The 20,095-nt window shown below is 38.0% G+C and overlaps 1 long non-coding RNA gene across 2 annotated transcripts; it reads left to right on the forward strand.

The window, feature by feature from the left end:
• LOC127790514 (uncharacterized) lies at positions 1-8,497 on the forward strand. 2 transcript variants are annotated; one of them, XR_008020790.1, is made up of 3 exons: positions 1-627; positions 8,020-8,113; positions 8,483-8,497. It is a non-coding gene; the product is annotated as an uncharacterized LOC127790514 (long non-coding RNA). The 2 variants fall into 2 exon arrangements; XR_008020789.1 differs by lacking the exon at positions 1-627 and adding an exon at positions 7,308-7,732.
• The last annotated feature ends 11,598 nt before the right edge of the window (positions 8,498-20,095 follow it).

The following is a 20,095-nucleotide window of genomic DNA, read 5'->3' on the forward strand; positions in this document are numbered from 1 at the left end:
TTCAATTAATGGACACATGTCACCATATGGATGGAGACACATGGGTAGAAATGATTACATGGACACGTGACGTAATTTGGATGGAAAATTAAAAGTAATAATTAAACACCAATCTCGAGGGACACGTGGCACCGTAGGATGGAAGCAATGATGGAGGCTCACATCTTGAGGGACACATGTCGTAGTAGGAAGAAAGTAATAATGAAAGCTCATATCTCGAGGACACGTGGCGCCGTAGGATGAAAGCAATCATTACGGCTCAAATCTCCATAACATGTGGCGAAAATTCATTCGTTAAAGGGTTAAAAATGTCATGATAAGGCTCATATCTCAAGAGCCACTTGTCACCATGGGAAGAAAGCAATAATTAGGGTGTAAATCTCAAGTGCCAAGTGTCACCATCTTAGAAAGCCAAGTGTCACAATCCTATGGATTTAAGGGCACTATATAAGAATGCCTTGGGTTGGGTTTTTGGCCACCAAATTAAGGGGGTAAGTTGCTTATAAAGGAGGGGAAACTCTGCTGTAAAGAAGGGAAGGAAACCCTGCCCGAGTAGGAGCCGAAAGCAAGCCGTTGGAAGGCACGAGCCCCTTGAAATCCGTGCAAAACAGTAACCAAAACTGCAAGGTAAGCTCATCTTCTTTCTGTAACCACGTAGAGGGTTGAAAGAGGAGTCCGTAGGTTCAAACGGCACTCGAATCGGAGTTAAAATGAGAGAGTTATGCCCGTTTTAATTTTCAGGGTCGAAAGTCCGTCTGGCGCGTGAGCCGCACGCGCCCAACAGAGCTGCGCGTCCAGGCGCGTGGCCGACATTGTGGGAGCGCGTGTGGGCGCGTTATAGGTCTTCTTGGCTTGAAATTTCTCATGAAAACTCCTAATTTTAGTAGATACTTATATATATAAACTTATTTTAGGTTTGGATACAAAAAGGTCTCGGTTTTTATAGAACAGTCCACTTGGAGCGACGTTTGGCCGTGAATTTGTGCAACCAAGAAGTGGGAAGCTTCGGTGAGTGGTTTCTAAACTGTATTTCTTACATGTTGTGCATATTATTGAGCATGATGGCGGTGATTACATGTGCATATCATGTTATTTCGTTTGATACGCATGTTTCTTTCCATTTGTTCATGCATCACTACGTGTGGCTTGTGACTAGTTGTGAATATCATGGGTGAAGGGAGTCTTCACTTGGCCGTGTTGTTAGGCTGTGTTACATGATAAGGTTGGCAGGGGTGATTGCAACACCCTGGCGTCACATCCACCTGGAGCATGCATCTCTGCATTTTGCATTTGCACGCATGAAGTTATTTTAACCCTCACTTAGATTTAACGATCTAACCCGGGTGTTCATACCCCTGGAATATTCAAATGTTCCAGATCTGTCAGGCTCGGGCTCAAAGGGAGAAGGCCCAGAGGCGGCGCGAGTGTAGTTATCTTGTTTAGGCGTCTCTTATGATGTTGTAGTATGTTACAAGATTTGTACTCTTAACTTTGACAATATTTTGTCTCGTGGAGAATGAAGTCTACTTTCCCTGCTATCTTGATAAATTGTGTGTGTGAATGTTTATTTTATGGAAGTCCCAACATTTCAGGTTACGATCCTTACTGTAGTATATGGGATTTCCTTAACGCCCGTGTAAATATTATAGTACCTTATATACTATCTTGGGGTTGGGGCGTTACAGTTGGTATCAGAGCCCTATAATTTTGATTTGGGTTTAATGAGACTAACTTTGGAGATGTTGCCCTATATCAGGAATGGATCCATGTCAGCAGGGCAGCTTGTTTATATGTACGAACGATAGTAGTAATGAATAAGGATATGTAAGTGTATTTGTTGTTAGATGAAATCTCGTGGCCTACCAATAAACGTGACGAAGAAGTTTAAGCGATTATTGGGGATCTAGATTTTGAAATATTTGGGGAATGAGGAATATGTTCAAACACAAATCCGAGATTTTAAGAATAAGGAACAATGGCTTTTGGAAAATCAGGCGGCCATTTTTTGGGGATTTTCAAGGGATTGCAGGATCTAATTGAGGATGAAGGTATTGGATTTCCTTTAGGTATGACTCATTAAATCTTAAGATTAGTAGAATTGAAAGACACTAGAACGACCAGAATGGTTAGTGCCTAGGGAAACTTTTGGGATTAGGGACACCATATGAAACTGGGCAAAGGTTGGGTAGGCGCAACTTAAGTACTGATGATAGCATTTGGGAATTTTCCGGATACATGGTGGTATGCTTAGTTTACTCATTTGTTGTAGATAGATCGTTAGAAGCCACACGTTAACAATGCTAGTCTTATGATTTCTTGTGTGGATGTTTTCAGATGGTGAACACCCGTCGGACCCGGAACTGTAGGCAAGGAAATGAAGTTCGGGAGGAAAGGACAGAGGCACCCCAGGGTAGCCAACCGCATGAGAGGAATCAAGAATATGGAGATCGGATGATCCGAGTCGAGCGGATTCTTGAGAACATGGTTGTCGTCATGCAAGGGACACGACCTACACAGCCAACGGGGCATATCAATCCCCGAAGTCCAGATATCAGCGACCGATTTCAGCGACTAAATCCACCCATTTTTCGAGGGAAAGCAGGAGCCGATCCTTGCGAAAGCGAGTATTGGGTGGAACAAATCGAGAAAATCTTTGACTTCATTGGCTGTGATGAGGAGGATAAGGTTAGTTGTGCCACTTTCCAACTTCGAGACGAGGCAGATCAATGGTGGAAGACGATGCAGAGGGCCTTACGAAGTCCTGAAGGGCAAGGTGAGCCAAATGTTTCGTGGGCACGATTTAAGGAACTTTTCAATGCTAAGTACTTCCCTCTGTGCAAGAAGATGGAGAAAAGCCGAGAGTTCATGAACCTGCGACAGACCGAGGGCATGTCAGTTGCCCAGTATGAAGATAGGTTCACACGTCTCATTAAGTATATGCCTATCTATAATTTGGACGAGGAGGCCAAGGCTCAAAAATTCCTGGGAGGATTGAAAATGGAAATTCAACAAGCCTTGAGTTCTGTCGGGCCACGCACGTATGCAGAAGTAGTCTTTCAAGCCCAGACTGTGGAGAGTAATCATGAGAGGATGAACTCCTTGAGAAATGAATCCCAAAACCCAACAGACAGGAAGTTTGATAGAGGGTCTAACTTAGGACCTCGAGGGAAAAATTTCAAGAAAAAAGAGAATTGCCCTAAATGTCAGAAGTCACATTCAGGGAAGCCATGCAAGATAGAGACCCCAAAGTGCTATAATTGCGGAGCTAATGACCACATGATCCGTGAATGTACGAAGGGACGGGTGTGCTACAATTGTCAACGACCCGGCCATGTTTCCAAGGATTGTCCGCAAGGGAAGGGACCAGGTCAGCAGGGAGCAAATAAAGGGAGCCAAGGATTTCGCCAAGGTCGCGTATTCAACCTGTCAAAGGAAGATGTGACCTTAAATCCAGCAGTAATTCAAGGTACGATGATCTTTCTTAATACCTCGGTACAAGTACTGGTAGATCCTGGATCCACGCATTCATTCATATCTCATGCATTGACACGATGCTTAGAATTGGAGTTGGAAGAACTTAGTTACCCCATGGTGATAGCCACTCCTTTAAATAAAGAGATGGAAACCCGTTTGGGTTATAAGGATGGGAAGATTTCATTTGGAAATGGTGAGTGGGCAATTGAGCTTATATCCCTGGACATACAAGATTTTGATCTAATCTTAGGGATGGATTTCCTATCTAAATATAATGCCAAAGTGGATTGTCGTAGAAAGGTAGTAAGCTTACAAGACGAGTGTGGAACTTGGGTGAAATTTCGAGGTCAGGATAGTATTGGGGAAATCAAGCGAATAACTGTGCTTAAGGCCATTAGAATGATGGAAAATGGTGCTTATGGGTATCTAGCTTGTGTCGAAGGGGTTGAGAATAAGAAATGGGAATTAGGTGACATACCTGTGGTAAAGGAATTTCCTCAAGTTTTTCCAGAGGACCTACCAGGATTACCCCCTCATCGGGAAATTGAATTTGCTATAAAAGTTGTACCTGGGGTAAACCCGATATCTATACCACCTTATAGGATGGCCCCAGCAGAGCTAAAAGAGCTAAGAACTCAGCTCCAAGACCTTTTAGACAAGGGTTTTATTCAGCCAAGTGTGTCACCTTGGGGAGCCCCAGTATTATTTGTAAAGAAGAAAGATGGGAGCTTAAGGATGTGTATAGATTACCGCCAATTAAACAAAGTTACCATCAAAAATAAGTATCCGTTGCCAAGGATTGATGAACTCTTTGATCAGCTACAAGGGGCGAGGGTGTTCTCTAAAATTGATTTGAGGTCGGGATATTATCAACTGAGAATTAGGGCAGAGGACATTCCAAAAACTGCTTTCAGATCACGGTATGGACACTACGAGTATTTGGTAATGCCATTTGGGCTAACCAATGCACCTGCTGCTTTTATGGATCTAATGAATAGGGTGTTTAAATCTTACCTGGATCAGTTTGTGATTGTATTTATTGATGATATCTTGATTTACTCAAAGAGTGAGGAAGAACATGAGCAACATTTAAGGATTGTTTTGGAGACTCTTCAGAAACATAAGCTTTATGCTAAATTTTCGAAATGCGAATTTTGGATGAGAAAGGTAGCTTTCTTGGGTCATGTCATATCGGAGGATGGAATAGCAGTGGACCCCACTAAAGTCGAGTCAATAAAAAGCTGGGGGTCGCCTAAGACGGTGACTGAAATAAAAAGCTTTTTAGGGCTAGCGGGTTACTATAGGAAATTTGTGGAAGGATTTTCCCGTATAGCTATGCCCCTCACACGACTCACCCAAAAGGGGGTTAAATTCGAATGGAGTGAAGCTTGTGAGCAAAGTTTCAATGAGTTGAAAAGGAGGTTGATTTCTGCACCCATCTTGTCAATGCCCAATGGGTCAGGAGGATTCATGATATATACTGATGCATCAAAAAACGGATTGGGATGTGTCCTTATGCAATATGGGAAAGTGATAGCTTACGGATCTAGACAGTTAAAGCCACATGAACGAAATTATCCCACGCATGATTTAGAATTAGCTGCGGTGGTGTTTGCCTTGAAGCTCTGGCGGCACTATTTGTATGGTGAGAAATTTGAGGTCTTCACGGATCATAAAAGCTTGAAGTATCTGTTCTCTCAGAAAGACTTGAATATGAGGCAGCGGCGATGGATGGAATTTTTTAAGGATTACGACTGTACAATCCAGTACCATCCTGGGAAGGCAAACTTAGTGGCTGATGCACTAAGTAGGAAAGGGCCTATGTTGATGGCCAGTTTGATGTCTCAGGAATGGGAACTGGTGGAGGCTTTTAGCCAGTTGACAGTGAATGTGATGCCTAAAGAAATGTCTGTTTACGTCGCTAGCCTAACAATTCACTCTCATCTTCTAGAACAGATTCGGCAAGCTACTTCTGAGGATTCGAGGATAAAGTCTTGGGTGGATGACCAAGGGCGAGTTAAGAATCCTGATTTTGATTTCTCGAATGGAGTGCTTCGATTCCAAAATCGAGTCTACGTGCCCAGAGATAAGGATTTGAGGCAAGCAATTCTGGAAGAAGCACATCGGGCTAAATATACTATTCATCCCGGAGCTACCAAGATGTATAAAGACTTGAGGGATTTGTACTGGTGGCCAGGAATGAAGAAAAGTGTTGCTCGATACGTAGCTCAATGTGATACCTGTCAACGAATAAAAGCTGAGCATCAGAAACCTGCTGGAAAACTTCAACCGCTAGAAATCCCCGAATGGAAATGGGAGCATGTGACCATGGATTTCGTAATAGGATTGCCAAAAACACCCACTGGAAATGATGCCATATGGGTAATAGTAGACAGGCTAACTAAATCTGCGCACTTCTTACCCATGAAGGTTGGGCATTCAGTAAGCAAATTGGCTCAACTCTACATTAAGGAGATAATTCGATTGCATGGGACGCCGGTCAGCATAGTCTCCGATAGAGACCCGAGATTTACTTCTCGATTTTGGGAAAGTTTGCAGCAAAGTTTGGGAACACAGTTACGTTTGAGCACTGCTTATCATCCCCAAACTGACGGACAGTCGGAAAGAACAATTCAAACATTGGAAGACATGCTACGGGCTTGTGTAATTGACTTTTCGAGGAGTTGGGAAGAGCACTTACCATTGGTTGAATTTGCATATAATAATAGCTATCACAGTAGCATCGGGATGGCGCCTTATGAAGCCCTCTATGGGAGGAAGTGCAGGACACCGCTTTGCTGGACGGAAGTGGGTGAGAGACAACTTTTGGGTCCCGAATTGGTACAAAGGACCAGTGAAAAGATCAAAATGATTCAAGAACGAATGAAGATTGCCCAAAGTAGACAAAAATCCTATGCGGATAACCGAAGGAGAGATTTGGAGTTCAAGATGGGGGATAATGTATACTTAAAGGTTTCGCCTTTCCGTATGATCTCCAGAGGAAAGAAGCAAGGAAAATTGAGCCCGCGGTACATCGGGCCATATGAAGTTTTAGAACGGGTTGGACCAGTCGCATATAGATTGGCCTTACCCCCAGCACTATCTAACATTCACAACGTTTTTCATGTATCTCAATTGAGGAAATTCGAGCCAGATCCATCTCAACAGACATCTGCAGAAGTAGTCGAGCTGCAAGACAATTTGTCATTTATAGAGGAACCTGTGGAAATTCTTGATCGAAAGGAGCAAGTGCTGAGGAATAAAGCAATACCGCTGGTAAAAGTGTTATGGAGACATCACAACCTTGAAGACATCACATGGGAAAGAGAACAAGAGATGCGCCAGAAATACCCTTATCTTTTTGATGTATTAGAGAATATGGAATAAATTTCGAGGACGAAATTTTCTTTTAAGGAGGGGTGAATGTAATACCCTAAAACTTGTAAGCTATTTCTATTTAATAAATTAAACGATTTCCCGATTTTCTTTAGGTTCTCAAAGACTTGGGAATTTGTGAGATTCAAGGATCTTTAGGGGACTTAAGGGCAATGGACTTCAAAGTTCATTTAAACCTAACTTTGGATTCCAAAACGATATCAAAAGTGGCTGTGGATTTCAAACCCGAATTAAATTCAATTAATGGACACATGTCACCATATGGATGGAGACACATGGGTAGAAATGATTACATGGACACGTGACGTAATTTGGATGGAAAATTAAAAGTAATAATTAAACACCAATCTCGAGGGACACGTGGCACCGTAGGATGGAAGCAATGATGGAGGCTCACATCTTGAGGGACACATGTCGTAGTAGGAAGAAAGTAATAATGAAAGCTCATATCTCGAGGACACGTGGCGCCGTAGGATGAAAGCAATCATTACGGCTCAAATCTCCATAACATGTGGCGAAAATTCATTCGTTAAAGGGTTAAAAATGTCATGATAAGGCTCATATCTCAAGAGCCACTTGTCACCATGGGAAGAAAGCAATAATTAGGGTGTAAATCTCAAGTGCCAAGTGTCACCATCTTAGAAAGCCAAGTGTCACAATCCTATGGATTTAAGGGCACTATATAAGAATGCCTTGGGTTGGGTTTTTGGCCACCAAATTAAGGGGGTAAGTTGCTTATAAAGGAGGGGAAACTCTGCTGTAAAGAAGGGAAGGAAACCCTGCCCGAGTAGGAGCCGAAAGCAAGCCGTTGGAAGGCACGAGCCCCTTGAAATCCGTGCAAAACAGTAACCAAAACTGCAAGGTAAGCTCATCTTCTTTCTGTAACCACGTAGAGGGTTGAAAGAGGAGTCCGTAGGTTCAAACGGCACTCGAATCGGAGTTAAAATGAGAGAGTTATGCCCGTTTTAATTTTCAGGGTCGAAAGTCCGTCTGGCGCGTGAGCCGCACGCGCCCAACAGAGCTGCGCGTCCAGGCGCGTGGCCGACATTGTGGGAGCGCGTGTGGGCGCGTTATAGGTCTTCTTGGCTTGAAATTTCTCATGAAAACTCCTAATTTTAGTAGATACTTATATATATAAACTTATTTTAGGTTTGGATACAAAAAGGTCTCGGTTTTTATAGAACAGTCCACTTGGAGCGACGTTTGGCCGTGAATTTGTGCAACCAAGAAGTGGGAAGCTTCGGTGAGTGGTTTCTAAACTGTATTTCTTACATGTTGTGCATATTATTGAGCATGATGGCGGTGATTACATGTGCATATCATGTTATTTCGTTTGATACGCATGTTTCTTTCCATTTGTTCATGCATCACTACGTGTGGCTTGTGACTAGTTGTGAATATCATGGGTGAAGGGAGTCTTCACTTGGCCGTGTTGTTAGGCTGTGTTACATGATAAGGTTGGCAGGGGTGATTGCAACACCCTGGCGTCACATCCACCTGGAGCATGCATCTCTGCATTTTGCATTTGCACGCATGAAGTTATTTTAACCCTCACTTAGATTTAACGATCTAACCCGGGTGTTCATACCCCTGGAATATTCAAATGTTCCAGATCTGTCAGGCTCGGGCTCAAAGGGAGAAGGCCCAGAGGCGGCGCGAGTGTAGTTATCTTGTTTAGGCGTCTCTTATGATGTTGTAGTATGTTACAAGATTTGTACTCTTAACTTTGACAATATTTTGTCTCGTGGAGAATGAAGTCTACTTTCCCTGCTATCTTGATAAATTGTGTGTGTGAATGTTTATTTTATGGAAGTCCCAACATTTCAGGTTACGATCCTTACTGTAGTATATGGGATTTCCTTAACGCCCGTGTAAATATTATAGTACCTTATATACTATCTTGGGGTTGGGGCGTTACAATTAGCCTTCTCTTGATCATCCATGACTTGTATTTATAAGCTTCCCAAGAGATTGAAGAGAAATGTAGCCGTTTGTGACCGTTGGGATTGAAAAACTAGCCGTTGGAAGTTTTCTGTGAAACACATAGTCGGCAAAGAAAATAGGTTAGTCGACTATTTTATCAAATAAAACTAGCCATAGTCAACAGACAGAAAAACATAGTCGACTATTTGCTCAACCAAAACTTGTCATAGTCGACAGATCCTTTTACATAGTCGACAGATCAAAAATTACAAAGAAAATTTTGAATATCATGAACAAACATAGTCGACAGATGAAATAGCATAGTCGACTATCCTTACACAATAGTCGACAGAGTGAAACATAGTCGACATATGCCATATATAGTCGACAGCACTAAACAACATAGTCGACTATCTTCTTGGAAAATCTGGAAACTTAACAGATAACATGTAGAAACACACTTGATTAATACAAAACATCACCACATATTTACCTTCCATTTTGTTTAATTTATATTTTACCTTCCATTTACTTTAATACATAAATGTAAATAAGAAAGTACCCCTCATTTGGATTCAATAAAAATATCAAAAAAATCAAAATCCATAAGAATAAAAAAGTAGAATTTGGATTTTAGTAGAAACTTAGGATTTTGCGATTTTACCACCTCCAAGATATACACTTTCTATTTCTTGAAAAATTCGTTAAAAATCATTTTATCACTAATGAATATTAGCTATTGAATTACCGGGAGTTAGTTTTCTAAAAAGAAAACATTTTCATATATGTCTCCTTATAAGGTGCTAGTCTCCCAGACTTAAAAAAAAATATTAAAACGTTATCAAAATGAGTTTCAAGACATGATGCATGAACTAAAGGATTTTTCATACGATTAAGTTTCAAGCCAAAACCTTTTATGCGCGTTTCAAAATATGAAAGCTTATTTTGAAGTATGAGATTAACATAAATGATTTTTCATACTTACGATTTGAATTTTCATCAAACACATTTATGTTCAAGTTGATCTTTTGCCTTAGAACAATTTTAGCTCTATGTTGACCAACGACTTCAAAGCTAATTTGAAAATCATTTTAAGAGATTCTTTTAAGACTAAATACTTGACTTTACAAATCTCCAACTAATATAGAAAATCATAAATCTTTTTGGTTTTCATTTTAACAAAGCACTTGAAATTGATTTTTGTTGAAAACCATAGACTTGACTCATGACTTAGGGATAAAACAGGGTATTATTTTTCATCATCAAAACTAAACACAAGGGTAGAACATCAGGTTAGAGTTTGGAAATCTTACATTTTTTGGAGAAAAAGTCATGTTGGTGCCTATGTAAAAAGTAATGTAAATCTACCTCCTCTTTGGTTTATTTTTGTTGGTTTCAATTGGATTGTGGGATTGAGGTTGTTTTACTTCATAACATGTAAAGATTTGATGTATTTAGAGTTAGGATGAAGTATTGGAGGGTTTGGAAAGGTCTTGAGATGATTTTGGGGTGTGTTCGGATGGTTCTGTGCGTTTTTGGGTTCATTAGTCGACTATTGGTAGTCAAAAGTCGACTATTTATTGGGTTTCAGAAGTTAAGCTCAGTCCAGTCGACTAATGAGCTTCCATTAGTCAACTATCTATAAGTCAACTCTACACTGCGCACCCTATAGTATTTCGGCCATAACTTTTTGTGTAGAATCCGATTGATGAACCGTTTGAAGTGTTGTAAACTAGACTCGATAAGCTTCGATTTGATATATAATTTGGGATATTTTGACAACAATTGGATGAGTTGAAGCCCTATGGACTAGCAACTAGAAATCTAAATTTTTATTTTCCAATCCAACAATCGTTGGTGCTTGGGGCATAACTACTTGTAGTGATAGCCAAATTGAAATCCATCTTTGGTGTCCTAATCTAGATGTTACAGATTAGGTTTTAATAAGCTAATTGAGTAATTTGGGCATGAGTTGAGTCCATAGCAGCCCTATTAAACTCTATCTAGATATTGAAAATTTTCTAATGTTGGCGATTTGCCTTGCACCGATTTTATGGAATAAATATCTTTCTTTGGGATATGATAAGGGTCATTGAGGGCTTAGTGGTGATGATTCTAGTTGTGATTTGCTAGATGGTTGGAAGGGTCTTATTTGGCATTTCTTGACGTGTCTTGTTTGTAATGGCCGAGTAGGGCTTGATCTTCCTACGTTTCTTTGTGGAATGATGTTATACCCTTGAGTGATAGGGTCCATATGGTTTCTATTTGGGGTGGTGTTGTATTTCAATTTATTTGCTATTACACATTGCATGGTGATGCATTAGGACTTTGAGTTATAGGTTGCATACATCTGGGATCATGCTTTGTATTCAATGGAGGCGTGAGCATTGGCATGGCACGGTTGGCTTGTGAGTTCCGACTTGTGTATTGAAGATGTGTATAGATGCATGGAGCACTCGTATGTGTGAGTTCTTATTTGGGCATAGCATGTCCTGATGCTTGGCTTATGGGGGCCTTGACATCACGTTTATGCTGCACAAGCGGTGCATTTCTTTATTTGTTGCATTGCATGTTAAGGATATGGCACTCTGGGGAATGATCTAGTCTATACCTCGAGAGTCTTTGGATGTGGAAGTTGTCTGGGCCCGGTGCGGAATGATCTGGTGTATACTCCACGGGTGTACTTTTAGACTTCAGGGAATGATCTGGTGTATACCTCGGAAGTCTATGGTAGCCTATATTGGGTTACAACAGGTTTGTGTGCGGGACTTGGGTGCCCGTGTGTGACTTGTCTTATGTGGGCCCCAAGGTCTATTTGTGTGCATTGGTGCATTTACGTTATGATTTGGCATCGTGGTACATGGCATGACTTGATATACAATCCCTATCTTGTGTGAGTATATTTATGGGCCAGTCATCTATCAGCCCTGTTGTTTTTATATATACACTTGCTAAGTCTTGTGACTCTGTCATGACCCGAAATTTGATAAGTCATGATTGGCACTAATCCCTAGGCCCAGCGGCTCCACAGTAGACTAGTAAGCCTCTTCTCTAGCTCGATTTGATAAAAACATTAATACTATTGACAAAATATAGATCATGGAGTAAAATACCATTTCACCTTCTATACTAACATTTCAATATTCCATATACAGTAGCTGTACAAAAATAAGAATGTCCATCACACTGTTGTCATAAATACGAATACAGTCCCATATCTTGGGCCCTTGGCACAATTATGTGCCACAAAAATAAAAGACAAAAGATCAGACTCAACAGTACGTGTATGTCTCCACAGAGCATCTTATATCACATCAGGAGTCAAAAGAGGGTCTGATATCATACTAGAAGATCTGCTGGATAAATATTCAAAAATGAGTCTTATGCCCTCGTAGCTAAGTTAGAAGCATTGAGAATATTATTGGCATGTGCATGTCATAAGAAGTTTAAGCTATTTCAAATGAATATTGAAAGTGCATTTTTGAATGGTTAAAAATGAGGAAGTATATGTAGATAAATTCTCTTGGTTTTGAGAATTCTCAATGAAAGGATCATATGTTCAAATTTTCAAAGGAAGTATATTGTTTAAAACAAGCCCCTAAGTCATGGTATGGAAGTCCTAGTAAGTTTGTTCTAGAAGAAAACCTTAAAAGAGCTCAAATAGATATAACATTGTTTCTAAGCCTCATAATAAGGACATTTTATGAATTTACAAATGATTTATGCAGCATCTTCAAATAAATTCCTATGGAATAAATTTGCCAATCTAATGCAAAGGGAACTTGAGATGAATATAATCCTCATGTCTAAGCAAAATACATCTTCTTAAGAAATTTAATATTTCCAGCCTCTCAAAAGAGCAGTTCATCAAGCCTAGACATTTATAGAAAAGCCAAATGGTGGAAAATGAGCTATATAGATATATGATTGGACCATTGCTACATTTGATAGCTACTAGGATGAACATCATGTTTAATGTTTACCTATGAGCTAGACTTCAATCCAATCCTAATGAATTCCATCTTGGAGGCAAAATAGCTAAAAAGAACACTAGTGATCCATATCAAGTTTTAAGAAAATTCCTAGTGTCTTTGTTTAGAAGAAAGTGAATTTCCATTTTATTCTCTTTCACTAAAGGTGAATATGTAGTTGCTCAAATCTTATGGATGGAACAAAAAGACTATGGCATAAATCCCCACAATATTCCAAATCAAATGTGCAAATACAAATGCTATAGCCTTATCAAAAATTCTAGATTTCATGACTCAGCATATGAAAATTAATCATCTATTCATAAGGGATCTTGCTCAAAAAGAAAATATCAATTGGTATCATTGATAATCAAAATCTAGATAAATCCCAGTTAATCGTTGAGTTCAAGTGCTTTTGTATAAAGAAGTTTAGATCCTTCATGTCTCTCATATCTATCATTGGTTAAATCAAAGGACTATGCCATCAAGCTCTTAGATGTTTTAAAAAGTTTATTAACGGCATATAGTATTCATGTCTTGAATCATTTATAATGCTATTTTTATTGTATGAAATAGCTTGATTATCTTTGTGTGACAAATGAATACTTGAGTATGAAATCATGCTTTATTTGCTAAAGGATCATGTTGCTTCTTGAAATTATCTATATGTAATGATCCTATGTGATTACAAGTATGGCTAAGATTATCAAAAGACAAATGTATGTTTTTAAGGCCCATCTTTAATGTCTCTTGCATGAAATCTGCCATAACTCGTTTAGATTTATGTTTTTGGATGACCACTTATTCTTTGAATATATATATATGAGTGCATGTGGTTCATTCCTCAAATTTATGATCATTGTCATATTTTACTCTTGCGAAAATCATTTGAATTGAGACAAATTGCTATTCTATTTTTATATGAAAAATGTCTCTATATCTTAAAACCTCCCGTATAAGTTTAAAGGGGAGTCTTTTTCAAAAAGAGTCTTTCTATTTGCTTGAAATGATCTATTTCACTCCTATATTGATCATTTAATGTATATGCCTCTTATATGATGAATGGCTATGCATTTGATCTAGTGCTTTGATTGTTTAAATATGAGTGATTACTTTGAAAGATATAGATTGGCTCTGATATGATCATGAGTTCCCAAAATGGTAAATTTTTTTTTTTTGCATCTCATGAAAAAGTTTATGACGTGCTCAAAAATTATGTTTGATATTAATAATGTCATCTTAAGGGGGAGCTATCTCTAGTTTTTAAAACTATCTTTACTTGATTATGATTCAATTCTATTGAAAAGATTTTGGTTTAAGGGGGAGATTATTTATTTTAAGATTTGTGAAATCGTTTGAAATATTTTTATTTAAATATGAATTTTTTCAAACAATCGTTGGGGGAGAGTTTAGAAGGGGGAGAGAGATTATCTTTTGATTCCAGGAAGAGTCCATTTTTTTTTTTTTCAAAAGACTTACCTTTTTGATTTATGACAAAAAGTGGGAGAGATATATGTTGAAATTGATTTTAAGTTTTATCATCATCAAAAAGGGGGAGATTGATATTTTACTCTTGTGTTTAGTTTTGATGATGAAAAATTTCAAATGTTTTTTTTTCTCAATCAAAGCATATGGTTTGGAAACAAAAATCAATTTCAAAGTGCTTTGATCTATGATCTTTTATATTATTTGGAGATTAGCATAAACAAGTTTTAAGATCTAAAAAGAATCTCCTTGAAATCGTTGGTCAAAATAATTCTAAGGCAAAAGACCAACTAGAACATGTTTTTGAAAGTGTGTTCATTTTAGAAAGTGTTCATTTTAGAAAACTATCTCCTAGTATTTTGATATCTAATATCTCTTGGTAATGAATGGTTTTGATAAATGACTATATGAAAATCAATTTCTACTATGTGGATTATATGAATGAGAAAATGAATTTTTAGTATATAAGTTTTGAAGCAAGATATGAAAACTTATAGAAGAAATATTGAGTATGGTTGAGAGTGATTTGAAAAACTTGCTTGTTGAGAGTGATTTGTTTCAAAATATACTTTTGATGATCTCAATTTGCTTTCAAAATAATCAAAATGAGGATTTAAAAGAATCAAATCAAGATTTGATTAATTTTCAATCTTTTCAAAAGGATAGTCGACTATTTTTTCATTCTGTTGACTATGCCTCAAAATAGTCGACTATTTTGGTTGTTCTGTCGACTATTCAAGGCATCTGTCGACTATTTTTGCCATCTGTCGACTATCGAGTAAGGATAGTCGACTATGCCTTTTGGTCTGTCGACTATTTTTGTTCATAAGTTTCAAAATTTTCTTCACATTTTTGCATCTGTCGACTATTGGAATGTGTCTGTCGACTATTGAAAATTTGTGTTATAAAATAGTCGACTATTCGTTTTGTCTGTCGACTATTTCTTGCTTTACTTGTAAAAATAGTCAACTATGCATTTCTTCTGTCGACTATTTCTTTTTGCAGAAAGCTCCAACGGCTATTTTTTCAAATCCCAACGGCTCCAAACGACTATATTTCTCTTCAACTTTGTGGGACACTTATATATACATGTCATAGATGATCAAGAGAAGGCTAATGGACGGGAATGAAATTATTTGAGCTTACTGTTATTCTCATTTGTATTTAAAATCGTCTGTGCTTTAATTTTCTCTCTTCAAGGCTTCGATTTTCACTTGTAATTATTTACTTCAAGCCTTGTATCATTTTTGAGAGATCATTATAACTAAGAGTTGTACTCTTAGATTCTCTATTCGATTGTTTATATTTTTTCCTAGCAATAGCTAGAGGGCCTATTAAATTGGGAGGTTGTATTTTTCCTAGCAGTAGCTAGAGGGCCCATTAAATTGGGAGGTTGTATTTCCTAGCTCGTGTAGCTAAAGGGCCTACTTGTGTAAGTAGGAGGTTTTAGTGAATTGGTTTAAAATCCTTAGTGGGAGCTAAGGTAGTGGATTAGGCTTGGTTTAAGCCGAACCACTATAAATCCTTTGTGTCTTTTATTCTTCTTGCTTTACATTTATCATCTCATATGTTCTATGTTTTAAGTCACTAAAACCTCAATTGGGTCAAAAAGTTTTCAAGTTTCTACCAAGCTTTTAATTATACCAATTCACCCCCCTCTTGGTGTGTGCCATAGCATCTCCCGTTCTAACAGAGACAACCCCCATAACTTATTCTTCTAACCACTTAAATCTCCTATACTTTTTCTATGCAATGCATGTACTGAATCTGAGGACACACCAGTAAAAACTAGCCTGACGCCTATACACACTTGCACACAAGTACATATACCGACACATACATCATCACCACACTATAATACCATCATAGTCTACGTGATAGTTGTGCTGAAACATACTATCCGTGTCTCTCATGGCCTCGGCATGCCAAGCCTCACAGTACCATGATCTTTTCCTACTGTGAGTCACTAGGGAATCTACTAGATAATCCTCTAATAATAATGCAAATGATACCCTACTTAGAGCACAGATCATAATCATTTATCATTTCATGTGGTGCCTAAAATACACCATATCATTCAATATTTCACATGCTCAAGACAAAAAATTAGTTAGGGTATCTTTCTATTTATGTCTCTCTCAGTAGGATGAAAATATTTCATGCAAGTTAGAACATTTAAAAGTATTTTTCTATGATCCGCATATAAAAATCATGCACAAGTTATGCATATAAAATCAGTACAAGTTTATAATCTTTATGCAAGAAATAATATATGCGTGCATAATATAAGATAAACATAACATATCATGTCTACTCGCCTGGAAAACGATGACTCAAGTCCGTGATAGAATTGAACTTATATGACACACACCAAGAGGGGGGGGTGAATTGGTATAAAAAAAAAATTCTTTTGAGAAGCAAAGATACTTTCAAATGGTGAGAAGTAAAAATGGAATTTTATCAATAAACATTCTAAGTCAGTAGAAACAGAAATGCAAAGAAAGCAAAACAAAAAAATGGAAAACAGTGAAGACACGTATTTATAGTGGTTCAGCTTTCCAAGCTTAGTCCACTACCTTAGCTATCAACTAAGGATTTTTAAAACCAATCTTTACTCTCAAACCCCCTACTCAAAACAAGCAGGTACTCTAGTCCTTGACTAGGGAATTTACAACCTCCCAACTCAATGGGCCCTCTAGCTACCTCTAGGTAAAATACAGAGAATGAAATAGAGATTCTAAGAGTACAACTCTTAGTTACAAGCTCTCTCTTTAAATGTAAGATCGAGGCTTAAAAGTAATATAACAGTAAAATATCAAAGCCTCTTAAATGAAGATACAGAGAGAAAAGTTAAAGCTAGATGTAACAGTGAAGGCACGATCGTTCAAGATATTCAATATGTTTCCAGCAGCCTTCAATGCGACTTCAACCACCTATTTATAGTTGATGGTGAGTAAGTTGAATTTTGGACCGTTGTGGGTGGTTGGGCGAGCATTTAATGCGCCAAAAACTAGCCATTATAAGTTTCTGTGAAACACATAGTCGACAGAGAAAATAGGTTAGTCGACTATTTCATCAAATAAAACTAAACATAGTCGACAGACAGAAAGCCATAGTCGACTATCTTATAACACAAAAAACCCATAGTCGACAGATCCTGTTACATAGTCGACTATTGTAAAAATGTGAAGAAATTTTTGAATTCTAAGAACAAAAATAGTCGACAGATGAAAAGCCATAGTCAACTATCCTTACTTGATAGTCGACAGATGCCTCACATAGTCGACAGATCCAATCAGTATAGTCGACTATTCTTATACATAGTCGACTATCCTTAACAGCATAGTCGACTATTCTAAGGCATAGTCAACAGAATAAAAACACATAGTCGACTATCCTTTTGAAAATATAGAAAACTTTAACATTTCCTCATTTTGATCTTTTTGAAGGCAAGTTGAGATTATCACAAGTTTATTTTGAAAACAAATCACTCTCAAAACTTAGCCATTTATCATTCATATAGTTTTTCATATCTTGCTTCCAAACATATATACATAAAAATTCATTTTCTCATTCACATCATCCTCATAGCAATATTGATTTTCATATAGTCATTTATCAAAACCATTTCATTACAAGAGTGAAAATATCAGTCCGAGTCTGGGGAGAAGATCGAACAAAATCTTGGGAATCTAAGCCTACAATAAATAGAATAGAATGGTCACATTTGGGTAACAAAAGTAACGGCGAAATAAAATTACCGAAAATCCTAATCACTGCCTAACATCTTGAATCGGTTATTTTATACATTGGCCCGCGCAATATTCGAATTTTGTGTTATGGAATTCATCGAGCTTAGCCATCGACTACGTCATCATGTCTCGCATTGCATGCTACGCGTAAGTGTATAGTGGAACTACACACCCACTTATAGGCTGCAACGAAATAATATATATATATATATTTCTATATTCACCTAAAAACTAGTTTTCTTTTAATATAGATAATATATTTTTATTTAAATTTCTCTTTTTTTTCAAAAATACATATATATTTATATTTATAACTCAATTGATAAATTTTTAAAACATAATAATTAATTAATTAATAAATAATTTAATAAATGGCTTAAAAGAAATAGATTACAATATGTTGAGTTGAGAGTTAGAGTTTGGAAATCTTACAATTTTTGGAGAAAAAGTCATGTTGGTGCCTATGTAGAAAGCAATGTAAATCTCCCTCCTCTTTGGTTTATTTTTGTTGGTTTCAATTGGATTGTGGGATTGAGGTTGTTTTACTTCATAACATGTAAAGATTTGATGTATTTAGAGTTAGGATGAAGTATTTGAGGGTTTGGAAAGGTCTTGGGATGATTTTGGGGTGTGTTCGGATGGTTCTGTGCATTTTTGGGTTCATTAGTCGACTATTGGTGATCAAAAGTCAACTATTTAGTGGGTTTCGGAAGTTAAGCTCAGTTCAGTCGACTAATGAGCTTCCATTAGTCGACTATGTGTAAGTCAACTCTACATTGCGCACCCTATAGTATTTCGGCCATAATGTTTTGTGTAGATATCTGATTGACGAACCGTTTGAAGTGTTGTAAACTAGACTCGATAAGATTTGATTTGATATATTATTTTGGGTATTTTGACAAAAACTAGATGAGTTGAAGCCCTATGGACTAGCAGTTAGAAATCTAAATTTTTATTTTCTAATCCAACAATGCTTTGGTGCTTGGGGCATAACTACTTGTGGTGATAGCCAAATTTAAATCCATCTTTGGTGTCCTAATCTAGATGTTACAGACTAGGTTTTGATAAGCTAATTGAGTAATTTAGGCATGAGTTGAGTCCATAGCAACCCTATCAAACTCCATTTAGATACTGGAATTTTTCTACTGTGGGCGGTTTTCCTTGCACCGATTTTATGGAATAAATATCTTTCTTTGGGATATGATGAGGGTTATTGAGGGCTAAGTGGTGATGATTCTAGTTGTGATTTCCTAAATGGTTGGAAGGGTCTTATTTGGCATTTCTTGACGTGTCTTGTTTGTAATGGCCGAGTAGGGCTTGATCTCCCTACGTTTCTTTGTGGAATGATGCCATACCCTTGAGTGATAAGGTCCAAATGGTTTCTATTTGGGGTGGTGTTGTATTTCAATTTATTTGCTATTACACATTGCATGGTGATGCATTGGGACATTGAGCTATGGGTTACATACATCTGGGATCATGCTTTGTATTCAGTGGAGGCGTGAGCATTGGCATGGCACGGTTGGCTTGTGAGTTTCGACCTGTGTATTAAAGATGTGTATAGATGCATGGAGCACTCGTATGTGTGAATTCTTATTTGGGCGTAGCATGGCCTGATGCTTGGCTTATGGGGGCCTTGACATCACGTTTATGCTGCATGAGCCATGCATTTCTTTATTTGTTGCATTGAATGTTGAGGATATGGGACTCTGGGGAATGATCTGGTGTATACCTCGGGAGTCTTTGGATGTGGAAGTTATCTGGGACCGGTGGGGAATGATCTGGTGTATACTCCACGGGTGTACTTTTAGATTTCGGGGAATGATCTGGTGTATACCTCGGAAGTCTATGGTAGACTATATTGGGTTACAACAGGTTTGTGTGCGGGACTTGGGCGCCCGTGTGTGGCTTGTCTTATGTGGGCCCCAAGGACTATTTGTGTGCATTGGTGCATTTACGTTATGATTTGGCATCGTGGTACATGACATGACTTGATATGCAATCCCTATCATGTGTGGGTATATTTATGGGTCAGTCAGCTATCAGCCCTTTTGTTTTTATATATACACCTGCTGAGTCTTATGACTCACTCTT

Source organism: Diospyros lotus, chromosome 14 (genome assembly GCF_014633365.1).
Source record: "Diospyros lotus cultivar Yz01 chromosome 14, ASM1463336v1, whole genome shotgun sequence".
In the NCBI taxonomy this organism is placed as follows: domain Eukaryota; kingdom Viridiplantae; phylum Streptophyta; class Magnoliopsida; order Ericales; family Ebenaceae; genus Diospyros; species Diospyros lotus.